General features: G+C 43.2%; 1 protein-coding gene across 8 annotated transcripts in view; it reads left to right on the top strand.

Annotated features, from left to right (window-relative positions):
- The first annotated feature begins 2,747 nt into the window (after positions 1-2,747).
- Positions 2,748-12,901, top strand: part of Pla2g2c (phospholipase A2 group IIC) — a 59,018-nt gene continuing 48,864 nt past the window's right edge. For 6 of the 8 annotated variants that reach the window (XM_033767864.1, XM_033767861.1, XM_033767862.1 and 3 more), the window contains exon 1: positions 2,749-2,852. The gene's annotated coding sequence lies outside the window, so the exon portion shown is untranslated. Of the gene's footprint in view, positions 2,853-12,901 lie in introns of all 8 variants that reach the window. The other 2 variants (XM_033767865.1, XR_004518679.1) reach the window with 2 other exon arrangements.

Genomic DNA, 12,901 nt, shown 5'->3' with positions numbered 1-12,901 from the left:
TTCACCCCTTGAGCTTCTATTTACACAGTGATTTTTAGCATCTGTCTTTTCCTCTGGACAAGGACTTTGTCTTGCTCGTGAGTGTATTCTTACTACCTTTGACTGTATCTGGCACAGAGGCAGATGCGAAAAAAAAAAAAAAGTTTGTTCAGTGAATACGTAGTCAGACGATGAAACAATTTATGCTTATGAGTTTAAAAACCCTATAAAACAAAAGTTAGAAAGTGTACTAATTACCTGTTGGTTCAGTAAGTAAAGAACAAAGATTTCTTACACGAGACTGGGAGAATCCAAGGACAGACCAAAAGCAATGGTGAAACATTTATGATTCTTACTGCGATAGGTGAGATCATATCATGGGATCAAAAAGGTAGGGCCTGGATGTCCTAGCACTTCAATATTATAGCTTTATGTTTACAAAATGCTTGTTATTTTATAAAACCCCTTCCCATACTAACCTACATGATACTCATCCCATCTCTAAGATATAGGTCATATTGTGTGTGAATTATCATTTCCTTTTGCAGACAAGGAGGTAGTTTGGTGAGATTTAATTTGCTGAAATTGATTTAGGCATTTTTTCTTCTATTTTATCTTTCTGTACAACATGACCGTGTCACAAGAGTCCTTTGAGAGGAGGTGGGTGCAGGTAGAGGTAATTGGAGGATTTATATGTCAAATGGGTTAGTCTTAACTTCTGTGCATGCACAAACAGTTTTGCAGGACTGGGCTTCTGTCTGCATCTGTGGTCTCATCTCCTGCTCTTTCCCAAGTCCTGAACTAAAACTATGTTGTCTTTTCCTGATCTACGTACTTCCTAACATTAGGCTGATAGGAATGTGCACTATGCCCAGCCTCTTTGGATTTTTAAAAAGTATTATATCCTGTAGTTAAGGGACTATAGAAATGTATCAGTTACCTATTGCTATGTAACAAACCACTGCTGAACTAGGTAGTTTAAAAAAGACAACTATTTTATCTGCTCACAGTTCTGTAAAGACAGCAATTTCTGATATATTTATCTTGGTGGTTCTGCTGGTCTCACCTGAATTAACTCATGCAGTTGCTATCATCTGGGGACTGGACTGGGTCTGGGTGAGTCAAGAGCTGTTTGTGCTGAATGTTGACTGGGCCCCTCTCTCTTTGGGTTCACTCATCTGTAAGGATGATGGCAGTCTCAGGACAACAAGTAGGGCAACCAAGCACACTAGTCTGCCTGGGACCATCCTGGTTTTAGCAGTTAGTGTTCCATACCTTGGGAAACTTCAGTTTCCCATATCCTGGAAGACTTAAGTAAATTAGGATGGTGGTCACCCTAGCTGCAAGAAAGAGAGTGGACATTACAGGTGCTCTGAGATCTAAGGATAGAACTTCCACAATGAAAATTCTGTTGCTTTGTCTCTGTGAAAAACAAGGTCATCCTAGATTCAAGGGGTTGGAGAAATAGACCCCAACTCTTGACTGAAAATGCACCAAATGCATATATTGCAAGGAAAGTAAGACTATAGTCTCAGAAAAGAAAGTGAGATTTTTTTTATTAATGGAAAAATTTTGTAAAAAGTAAGGAAATATTGTGGTAGCCTTCACTAGCCAAATGTTGAGTGAGGCCTCCACTTCCATTTCTCAACATGAAAATTATAGATTTTCTTTTATATAACATGTTCAACCAAAGACACTTTTTTTCAGATAAAAACACCTTTTCATCAGCAGATTAGGAAAGATGGTGAAATACTCAGATAAAGGAGAAAAGGCTTCTAAATAGGATGAGAGGGGAGGAAAAAACCTTGTACTGATATATTAACAATATAAATAATTCTATTTATAAATAATTCTATAATAATTGCCCATCAGCTGCAGACTGGATAAAGAAGATGAGGCTTAAAAAAAATAAAATGGAGTACTGCTCAGCCATAAAGAATGAGAAACTAGAGACATTTAGAGCTAAGTGGATGCATATTTGAAGCCATACTAGAGTGGAAGTCATACGACACACATGTGTAAATACAGAATAGTTTCTCTGGTGTGGAAAACAAAACTAAGAGTGTAAATGAGGATCAAAATGTATAATTGATGTTGTGTAATAGGAAGAAAAGGTCTAAAAGAGTAGGGGAAGTGGGAGAGGTAGAGAAAAGGTAAGAAGGGAAAGAAAAATACCAGAAAAGGAAAAAAAATGGAAACAAAGTCTTTGTAAATAGGAAAGGGTGGAGGGGGGTGAAGGAGGGCAAGGGATTGGGGAAAAAATAAGAGCCAAGATACATCATGTAAAGGCACAAGACCCCAATGATGACTGTAACTGTACTGTATACCTAAAATGTATCAAAAAACTTAATGGGGAATAAATAAATCTATTTCAAAAGTAAAATTGATAACGTTTGTGCAATAAAATACCTGGGATGATACAGCTTTACACTAACATCGTGTTTACACTATGGGCCAGGCAGCAGTATAAGGGATTTACACCTAAGAGTGTATTTCAACCTCACATGAACAGCCAGGAAACTAAGGCTCAGAGTCATCCCAGGTGGTGGGAAGGCTCCTAGCCTGTCTTTCATTCTGCTAGGGGTTTCATTCCTTTTCATAACTAGCAGTCCGGACTGTTAATCTAAGGGTCCATCTGTTATGGAAGTTGCTCTTCAAGAGGCTGGCAAGAAAGGCCAACAGCGAGCAGCACCGACAAACACCGGAACCAAAGTCCAAGGCTTAGGTTCCCCTTCCTACCAGAATTGCGGCGACTCTTGCGCAGGCGCAGTGGGCTAGTCAGCGCCGGACTGGTTCCGTGTTTAGAGCCGATCCGGGTTCAGCAGCTCCAGAATTAGGCCGGCCTCTTCTCTCCTCTAACTGTGGCTGTCGAGGTGGGCGAGGGGAGGAGGCTGCCGAGCGGGTGCGCGGCGCGCGGAGAAAGGGGTGGGACGGGAAGGTGGGACCGAGAGCAGGGCTGGAAATCTTGAACCCCGAAAGGACCTGGGCACGGAAGGTTGAGGCCGTTGGGGCCCGCGGGCTGCTGAAACGCTGAAGAGCGCACCAGACTCCGAGGAAAAGCATCTCGGCCCTCGCACACACTTTTTACAGATGGGCCCGCTGAGCGCCGTCCCCTCCGGGAGCCCTGGGGCGAGCTCTGAGCCAGAGTTTCTCATCTGTGCAGGGAGATGCTCACAAGTGCTGTCTGGCCTTTGTTCAGTGAATATTAGCCGCACTCTTAGGCGCTGTGCTCAGTGCTGCTTATTCAGAGGTTATTGTGGAGAAATCGAGTGGAAATGATGAAAGAGAAAGCCCTTGGCATACTTTTAAGTCTGTTATAAATGGGAGGTCTTGTGAAAGTTTGAGCCTTTATGTAATTGTTTGCAGTTGACTTTTCTTTTTCTTTTTTTTTTTTTTAAATCAAGAAAGAGGTCAAGCTTTATAGTTTCCTGACCTCAGGTCATCCCACCCTCACCCTTGGTGAGATTGCTTCCCTGCAAATAGTGAACTATGAACATTGCCCTTGCTATGCTATGCAGCTTTAAGACTTTTAAAGGGGGTGACATGAATCGCTAATTTGTAGCTGCCGAAAGTGGAGTTCTCTGGCAAGTTCAGAATGTATTTCAATTGACCAGTTAACTTGGGAGTCGAGATTGTTGATGTTGAAAATGGAACATGTGGGGCTTGCTTCTCTGCTTCCCCCTTTATTTGATAAAAATCTAGTAATGGAGGGGGAAGCTTGGCATCCTCTCTTCTTCCTCTTTTTCATTCTCAAGGCTCAATGCTTTGCTGGACAACTGTTACAGTATAATTTTACTTATTTTCTAATAGTTAAAAACATATACAATAACTAATACGGGCAAAGTGTTGTGCTAAGCCTTTGAGCCATGAGAAAGACTATTTAGGCTCCGTTTTATCAAGGTGCACAGTATTGAGTGATGAGGGAGTGGGATAGTGTGGGGTCAGATGCCAGTTGAGTTAAAATAGGACTAAATGAAGGTTCAGAGACAATAGTTTACTAAAGCCACTAGTTGTTTTATTGTACCCATAATCGGCATCATGTCTTTCAGTGAAAAGCAAAATTAGAGCCAAAGTTACATGCTTTCCAGACCTTAAAGGATTTACCTGCATCCGGTCCAGAACTCATCATGACAGACCAGCCAGATGACTCTCAGAACATACTCTCACAGCTCCTGTGTGAAGCACATAGGAGGAGACTTTCTGACACTTTGCTTATGTTGGTGTGGAGGCTTTGGGATTCACTGCCCTGCCCCATGAACATTCCTGACTTAGCAAGGTCCAGCTGGTCCTCTAGAACTTCCGGACCACCCTTATCATATTGATCATCTCTATCTTTAAACCATAGCATTTACAGCAGCTCTTAACATTTTGTCAGGACCACACTGCCTTCTTAGTTGAATAGCGGCTGGAGGACTGTGTGTTGTAGACAAGGAAATTCAGATTTGAGAGATAGGTGCACCTGAGTTTGAATTCTGGACTGCTTATTGGCTGTGCAACCGAAAATCATAGACCTCAGTTTCCTCAGCTATCACATGCAAAACCTATCTTTTGCAGAACTGTCACCCATAGGCAGGTGGTAAGAGTTAAATAAAATAACACTGAGAGCACTATTCTCTTTGTCCATCTACCCTATTTTCTCTTTCCAGGTTTAGGAAGTGTGCTTACAGATTCTGTTTAATACTTACTGAATGAAGGAGTATTTGTCACATCCATTTTAAATTAGGAATATGGACTTAAGGATGTTCTTTACACCCAGACATAAAATTTGACACTTGAGTCTTCAGATTCTTAGCCCAATGTTTGTGTGCTTTTGAGTATAATTCCTAAATTTTTCTTTAATACCTGCTAAATTTAAAGCGCTGTCTTTTTGGAGAAATAGACTAGCTAGTTTGCTCTCCTCAGGAAGTTTCAGTCCACCTGGGAAGCTAGGGATTTCTGCCTCTTATCTGTGTTTCCTTTATCCCAGCAAATAAACCTCTTAAAATTGGACTTCTTGCAGTTATGGCCCAGTCTCCTTTTTGCTTCTCACTCTCCTTGGGTAAGCTCATCCACCCCTATGGCTTTAAAAACTCTCCACGCCAGGCTTTCAAATCTATATCTAGAGGCTAGACTTTTCTCTTAAACACCAAACTTATATATCTAACCATCTTTGAATAAATGCACTTATTCTAAAACTTCCTCAGATTTAACTTCCCTGAGATAAGCCTCCTTCGAACCTGTTTGCTTTTCCTCCAAGCGTTGTCCATCTTTATAGAGTAGCTGCAACCACTGCCCACATCCCTCTCCACATCCAATAAATCACTAAGTTGTATGGCTTCGGCCTACAAAATATAACTAATTATAAAGCTGGGCGCAGTAGTGCATACCTCTAATCCCAGCACTCCAGAGGCTAATGGAGGAGCTTGAGGCTAGCATGGGCTATAATGCACGTTCAAGGCCAGGCTGGACTGCATCGTGAGACCTTGTCCCTGACACAGAAACAAAAACCCTAAAATATAATTGATATCACCAAAGTTCAAGCCCCCATGATCGATTCCCTGTACCACTGTAGCAGTTCACTCCTCTAATCCATTTTTTAAAGTGGCATGACATAAGTGATTTTTTTGTTTTGCTTTGTTTTTTTGCTTTTTGGGACAGGGTCTCACTATGTAGTTGAGACTGACCTGGAACTCCCTATGTAGCCCAGGCTGGTCTCGAGCTCACAGCGATTCTCCTGCCTCAGCCTCCTGAGTGCTGGGATTACAGGCGTGCGCCACCACACCCAGCTCTCATAAGTGATCTTTTAAAGGGCAGAACTGCTCAGGCCACTTCCCTGATGATCCCCCGCCAACCGCCCGTTGTGTTTGTTGGTAGGATAGGGTTTAGAGCCTTCGCCAAGCCCCTCTGACAGTCCATGCAAATTCCTGCTGCTGACCTCTGACCCCAGCTCTCATCACTTCCGTCTGGTTCCCTCTTGATCATAACCGACTTTCTCTTTGTGCATGAATGGTCACTTTTTCAGGGAGGCCTTCCCTGTCCCTCATTGTACATCTTAGGTTCCTTTATGCCTTCTTATGAAAGGCTGATCTTTTTAAAAAGTTTTTTTACACTGCTTAATTATAATTATAAAACTTTGCATAAATATTTGGTCACTGATTCATTCATTAGTTGGCGAGCTCCTTGAGGTCACCTATCACATCTCAGCACCCATACTGCCCCATTAAAAATAATTAGAGGATGAGAGCAGTAACGTTATTTTATGACAAATGTTTAAAAAAAAAAAGCTGAATGCAGTGAGTGTGATGTAAAGTTAAGAGAAAGGAGAAACCTCTGGGGGAAGGGGTGAGTAGCACTTGAGTTATTTATTAGAAAAAAGCAAGACTTTTTCCAAAGGTGAATATTCTGGGGATCGAGTGGTTTAAGGTATCCATTAAAAGTAAAGGTGGGGAAGTAAGCTGGAGCTATCCTGTGCATAGATGTGGATGCTGGACTAAAGAAATTTGACTTTGTTCTGTAGGCAGGAGAAAGTTTTGATAGCAAGAGCAGAGCCATTTGAAATCAGTGGCATGAGAAGTCTGTCTGTTCAGACTCATTTGCCGGCAGAACTGGAAAAGTCCAGGGATGGACCCAGGACCCAGCTTTAGGCTTGGCTGGATCCAGTAGCCCAAATGATGTTACTGGTTTCTTCCTACATCTTTTTACTCTGCATCCTTTGGGCAGGCTCTTTTCTCAGGTAGGCTTTCCCATCACGGTGATGGAATGGTTGCAGCATCTCCTGGATCACATCTTTAAAGACTGAGGTGTAGGGGAGAAGGTCATCAGCTTTTCTAGTGGCTCCAGTAACAAATGAGGAATTGAGTCTGGGTGGCTGCTACAGGCAGGCTTGGTTCAAGTGCTCATCTCAGTGTTTGTTACCAGAAGAAGGCAGTATACGAAGTGCTGAAGGCCTAGTTTAAATTTTCAAGCCCCAACACCCTTAGCTCAGGATGGGGCGAGCCCCAACCCTGCCACGATGACTGGAGACTCAGGGATAAGCAAATTTTAAATTTTTAGTGAATTCTCAAAAGAAAACAAGACTGCTACTAGAAGCAGAGGACTTGAAGGCTGGGCCCCAGACCAAGTGTGCGTTACAGAAAGAAAGGTCAGCCTGGCAAAGTGTAGAATAGCCCGGAGATAAGGTAGACCGGTGTTGAGGGTTGCCTGGATCGTGCAGTAGGCTGGTAGCAGACTGCCACTCAGCGCTCTGCACTCATTAAAACCTCACTGAGTGTTCTGCTGAATCATCTGAAAGAAGATAAATCACGAGGGTGAGGGGGAGTTAGGATGGATCAGGGGTGTCTCAAAGGCTAGACCCTCATCTCATCTCTAAATCTGTCACATTTTATTATTGAAGACCCTTATTGTTAGATTTTAACGTCTGTTGTCACAATGTAGTTGGGGAGGGAAAAGCTGCTAACCTGGAAGGCTTGTTAAATTGTCCAGGCTTATGGTGACTCAATTCTTTTTGAATTTATGTTATAAAAATGGATTTTAAAGAGACCTGACTCTCTTTCTAGCTTTCTGAGTTTTATTTATTGCATGAATGCTAGCACAACAACAATAAAGGAAGAGGAAAAAAAAAAAAACAATACTGTAACTGTCTTAAAAAGACATATGGCTCCTGGCCGATGCATAAATATTGTCTTCAATTTATCTTGTATTCCCTAAATGCGGTCTTGTAAAAAAAAAATCCTCATTCTGTAACAGCACCAACGGGTATGTTAATACAAAGTACTACAATAACTTCGTTAAAATTTTTAAGTAAGTCTTGATCAGACAAGAAAAACCTTAGTCCTTTTTGCAGTGTAAGATAAAGAAGTTTGTGGAAGGTAGGGATAAAAGAAAGGAATCTCTGTGATATTTATTTCTCTTTTGCCTGTAGTAATTTCCTCTACTGTGTGGTCTCATAGGTGAAGGAAATGCAGCTTCTAGACTATTTTTTCTGGTGTAATTTCCTGAGGACTTGCTGGGTAACCAAGCCTCTGAAAACCCCATATAACCCGAAGGCATTAAATACGTGGGTTTTTGTTTGTTTGAGGTGCTGGGGATCAAACTTGGGCCTTTGGTCATGTTAGGCAAGCACTTTACCACTGAGCCATATCCCCAGCCCCTAAATAAATGTTTTTGGTTGTGGTTGATGAATTATTTTCTGGTGGCCTTGGCTGACAGAGGAAATGGGCTGATGTGAGACCGTGTTTTGGTAAGATTATCTTATCATCTGATGAACTGAATGGACCCACTTTGATGCCGTTTCTTTCTTTTGAACTTTTCAGCACTTTTCAGTCTTTTAAACAATTCATGACCTATTAATTTAACATGATTGAAACAAACCATCTTGAGACCATAACTGAAAGAGCACAACTTTTCTAGGTCTGGGGAAGACTAGTATTTACAGAGCCTCTGGACCTCAGTAACATCTGACAGACACGAGGGTGATAAATTGAATGAATATAATCTATCATGCGTTGCAGCATGGTTTATATAAATAGGGAATTAATAAGTGAGTCAGATCTGAAATAATGGTGTTGAATACTGTTGACTCCCACTCAGGTATTTTAAGGACTAAATCAGCCATTCTTAACCCCTTTCGAAATGAAAGGTATTGGAATAAGACAGGTGGTGACCCTGAAGCATTATCTGTCCCCTTTGAGTTCATTTGCATAATACACACACAAGCCAGTACAATTGACATTTATCAGCTCATGCCCTTGAAAATTAACGGAGCCATTTCTGAATGCTTATCCTGTCTCTGCAACACAGAGCCTCCAGTCAGCTGATTCTCTCTCCTTTCCTGTTCCTATGAAGATGCTCCTGCCTAGCAAACTGGAGGAAAACCTCTTCTTTCAGTGCCTGTCCATGGCCACCTGTCCTCCCGAAAGCGAGCCATGTTCTTTCTCCCTTTTAGCTAGTTTTCTCGAAAATTGAGAAAGCATTACCAGCATATGAAAGTCTAAGCCTTTCCTTTAATGATTAAAAAAATTTTCAGTATTTAACCCCATAATGATGATGTGTTGATTATACAGTGTAAGTACCTGAAGTACGGAACAAGCCGTCTGCGCTTCGTTTTTCATTTAAATCAGGGCAATTCTCCATTTCTGTGGGTGCTTTTGTCAGGTGAAGACAAGAGTGGATTGCGTTACTCTCCAATCTCCTTAATTGCCCCGTGCCTGGGTTTGTTGTTGCTCTGTTGGGATGTAGGGCTCCAGCTGCAGCCTTTGCTCTCAGCTCTACTGCTTAGCACCTTCTACTTCTCAGTACTGTGCAGCCTGTGCTTTGCAGTTCAGCCCCTGTTCTGGGTTGGAAGTGGGCAGTTCATCCCTACAGCGTTCTCTTTTGTCAGCTGCGAGCATTTAAAGTGCAAATGTGGTTGGCAGCAGCAGATGTGCTGTGTACACCCACCCTTACTCATCCTTATTAGCTGCCTCGACTGCCAGGCACATTGCCAGGGGAGTGCAAGTTCTAGTCCTGCTGCAAGTGCTGAAAGCTGGGTGTGCACCATCTGTACTGCCCCTGGGCAGCAGCTGGTTCCTCCGCCTTTCCTCCTGTACAGCTCTTGAACTCAGTTTAAGGAAATAACAAAGCCTCTGCCAGGAAGGTTCTCGACTTACTGAGGAGCACCGTGTATCAAATGCCTGTCGAGGACATCCTCGCCGTTGTATCGTTTAATCCTCACTTCACCTCTGGGAAGTAAGCATGGCGTCAGAAAGGCCTGGGTTTGAATACTGATGCTGCCATTCCCCGGCTCTGGGACCTCAAGTACCTCAAAGTGACCTTTCTGGTTTTTATTTTCCAACTATATAACAAAGATAGCAATTCCTCTCTATAGCATTGTGAAATTTAAGTAGGGCAGTTGATGTAAGCCCCTTAACACAGTGCCCGGCAGATAATAAGTTCTTAATAAATACCACAGAGAGTTTGATCTTGGCCAGGTTACTGGGTGAAACTGGGCTGTAAATTCAAAGTTTTTGAAATCTTCTCCTTTATTAGAAAAGATGCTGTGTTACTGCCAGAGTCCCATGAAAAAGAAATCAGAGCCATTGATTACTTTGGTAGTAAGCTATGCAATTAAATTCCAAAGCTAATAATAAAAAACTATAAGATGATAGCTAATATCTGTTGAGTAGCCACTGTATGGTGGGCATGTGCTAGGCAAATGGCATGCATTCGTAATCTTTTTTAATGGTGTTTACCAAAACGCTATTATTCTACTTAACAATTTTCTTTAAAATCGACCTGGCTTATTTAAATCAATGTATTTTAAAGTGGAAGTTGTTACTACCGTGGTAAATGGAGAGCCAGCACTATTGACCCTAACTAGAAGAGGCCAAGGCAAACATATGCAGTTGAAGTCATGTTGTCAAGTTCCAGGTAGGTATCCCTCTGAACATGAGGCCCAGTCTTTGTTAAAAAGAGAAGTAGCAAGTGTCAGGCAAGTCTTTCTGGTACGCTGGAACCAAGCTGGCGTTTCTTCCTTACTGGAACAACTGAAGGAGACTGGGAAAAGAACACAATCCCCATGTTGTTTACCACCCTGTCCCCACACCATCTAAACAACTTCACAAGTCTTCATTTCCTGCCGAAGAAGACCCTGCCATGTGACGGCTGTAAGGAGTTCTCAGCCCTTTTTGCTGATGGGACTGAAACCTAATGGTAGACATCTAATAAGTAGTATAAATAGCATTCAACTTGAGGAAGGAAACACAAGAGCAATGTCAGCTCTCGGTAGGCTCCGTGACGGAGCCTGACCAGGAGCATGTGTGTTTCACTGCCCTGAGTTTTCCGTCACAAGTTCATGGTCATTGAACTCATAGCATTGCCGAGAATTGCAGTGAGCAAGAAACTGCCAGCTTTGGGAAGAGGCGGTGGTCCAGGTGCCTAGGGCTGGGCAGGGGAGGAACTTGGCAGTTGGCACTGGGTGCTCACTACGGCTTCGACCCTGAATTGTGGCATTGTATACTTGAAGTGCTACTAGTTGGGCTCATCATAGGGCGTGGGGGTGATCTAAGAAGGTACCAGGACCTGAGCTTTCCCAAGCGTGCTGGAGTCATTGACCGCAGGAGGATATTTTCTACCGTAGAGATAGAAAGTGTGAGGCTGTAGAGGGGTGGGATGAGAGTGAGCCCAAATTCAGATCATAATTACTTCATTAAATTATTTAGCATGATAAACTCAGGGAAACACGCTTTGGCATCTCAATTTTCTAATCTAAGACACGAGATGGTACTAATATCTACTTTTAGGTTTGATTTGAAGATAAAAGGAGCTAATGCATGAATACCTAGCAATGTGCTGGCTGTGCATTATTAAATGATCGTTTTCTCTCTGCCCGCCTCTATTAGGCACATTTATGCTACCGTAAATCTTCCCTCTCTTTCCAGCCACCACCCCCAAAACTGGTACGTCCTTGGGGATATGGGTTGAGGCTGTATGTTTTGGGCTAGGTCGTGAAAATATCACCACATGTACCAGGACTGAAGTCCTCATTCCTCTTCCTGAGGGCGTTGGTAGCTGACACCCTCAGCTGCGTCCCTTCTACTGAGCTCTTGTCTTAGTGGAGCACAACTGCAGGACTATCCCTGATCCAGGCTCCCAGTAAGCATGGCTGAGGCTTTTGTTGTGACCCAGTCACAGCTAATGTTTTCCTTCTGCCACTCTGGACTCAACTCTCCCACACGTGTGATCCAGAGCACATTATCCAAAAAACTTCCTGTGTACACATCTGCCTCAGAATTTGTTTCTCAGAGTCCTGGCCTTGGTGGAATCTTCCTATACTCTTAGAGTTTAGGTCTAAAATGTCCCCCAAAGCCTCGTGTGTTTGGAAGGTGGTTAGATCAGTGGATTCAACCATTGATGAGTTCAGGAGCTGAATGCTGTTAGGAGGTGGGGCCCCATCGGAGGCAGGTTCCTAGCGGGTGTGACCTGGAAGTACTGTTGTCTCTGGCACTTCCCTTCTCTGCTTCCTGGCTGCCGTGGTTTGAGCAGTTTTCCGCTGCTCTGTCTTGGAACCAGCCAAGCACGAACTGAAACCGTGAGCCGAAACAAACCTCCCTCCTTTATATTGCAGGTGTCGAGTATCTCGTCCTAGGGACAGGAAAGTGGTTAACGCATATGCATTCTGGCATCCCAGCTTTTGTCACATAAGCCTGCATCCTGTATACCGGAGATGGTAGAGAATAGTCTGAAAGGCATGTGGCCTAGATTACAATGTCACACTCTGCTGCTTAAGCAGTGTGAGCTTGCAGAATATCTTCCCAAGAACCTCAGCTTCCTTATTTGTAATAGTATCCCAGGCCGTGACAATTGAGAGAACCTAGGCATGCCCTTAGACTAAAGCCTGGCGCTTGGTGGCAAGCAGCAACCTTGGGTATCAGAGTAGCAGCGGCTGCTAAACACCTCTCCATTTCTCAGTTTTCTCCATTTCTCAGTTTTCTTGGATTCCTTGAAATCACACTGTCCCCATTCACCTACTTTTCTCAACATTTGCCCTCTGTTTGCTGGCTCCTCCTCTTCCTTCATCTTCTATATGTAGACATGCTTTAGGTTCTGTCCCTTTCCTGCTGCCTCTACCTTCTTTTTTCCATTCTCCCTCCCCAGTCTCCACACCACTAGTCAGTGGCCTGCAGGCCCTTGAGTAGCCCTGCAGTGGGCTCAAGTGTCGGTGAAGTGATGCAGGTCCTGAAGAGGATGGGACAACTTGCCATTAGCATGAATCCCTGAAGAAATTCCCCTTAGGCTGCTCCAAGAGTCAGTCTGTCATAGATTTTGAATTGTGTTAGTAATTTTGTTGCAACCTTTTGTTGCCCTTCATCAAGGGCACATGCCTGGTAATGGCTCTATCGTCAAGGCTGGTAGTGCAGAGAAAGCAAGAGGAGGTGGAGAAATGGGAAACTACAGTTTGAGATTC

This window comes from Fukomys damarensis, unplaced genomic scaffold, assembly GCF_012274545.1.
Source record: "Fukomys damarensis isolate Sample0158 unplaced genomic scaffold, DMR_v1.0_HiC HiC_scaffold_23, whole genome shotgun sequence".
Classification (NCBI taxonomy): domain Eukaryota; kingdom Metazoa; phylum Chordata; class Mammalia; order Rodentia; family Bathyergidae; genus Fukomys; species Fukomys damarensis.
The sequence above is the reverse complement of the archived record's forward strand: the minus strand, read 5'-3'. Positions and strand labels throughout refer to the sequence as shown.